Source organism: Rhinopithecus roxellana, chromosome 8 (genome assembly GCF_007565055.1).
Source record: "Rhinopithecus roxellana isolate Shanxi Qingling chromosome 8, ASM756505v1, whole genome shotgun sequence".
Lineage (NCBI taxonomy): Eukaryota > Metazoa > Chordata > Mammalia > Primates > Cercopithecidae > Rhinopithecus > Rhinopithecus roxellana.
In genome coordinates this window covers 83986381-83987295 of record NC_044556.1, presented here as the reverse complement: position 1 = coordinate 83987295, position 915 = coordinate 83986381, and positions in this window count along the sequence as shown.

Sequence of the window (915 nt, the reverse complement as noted above, 5' to 3'; positions counted from 1 at the left end):
TACATAAAATATATATTTTTCTTTTTCAACTTTTATTGTAGGTTCTGAGGGTACATATGCAGGTATGCAGGTTTGTTACATAGGTAAATTACATTTCTCTGGGTTTGGTGCACAAATGATGTCATCACCCTTATAGTGAGCATTGTACCTGATAGGAAGGTTTTTCACTCTCACTCTCCTCCCACCCTGCAAACTCAAGTAGGTTCTGGCATCTATTGTTCTTCTCTTTGTCTCTAAACATATGCAAGTTTAGCTGTCACTCATAAGAAAAGAAAAAGCAAATACTGCATGTTCTCTCTTACAAGTGAATTAGGATAATGGCCACCAATTTTTTTTTTTTTTTTTTTTTTTTTGAGATGGAGTTTTGTTCTTGTTGCCCAGGCTGGAGTACAATGGTGCAATCTCGGCTCACCATAACCTCTGTCTCCCAGGTTCAAGTGATTCTCCTGCCTCAACCTACCGAGTAGCTGGGATTGCAAGCATGCGCCACCACGCCTGGCTAATTTTTGTATTTTTAGTAGAGACAGGATTTCTCCACATTGGTCAGGGTAGTCTTGAACTTCCAACCTCAGGTGATCTGCCTGCCTTGGCCTCCCAAAGTGCTGAGATTACAGGCATGAGCCACCGTGCCCGGCCTCCACCAAATATTTTTTATAGAAAAATGAAACAGCCATGATCCTTACCCACATGAAGCCTGATGAGAAAACAGAAAATTGGGGTAAACAATCCCATTAACAAAAATATGGTATTATTTTCAACTGGGTTAGTACTGACTGAGAAAAATAGAAGTTGATGCAATTTTAGGTAGGGAGGAAACATTTAGGAAAGTAGCATGTGAACAAGCACTAGGATAAAATATGGGGACAGTAAGATATAAGAACAATAACTGAAACAACTCTGAGATGAGGATATTGA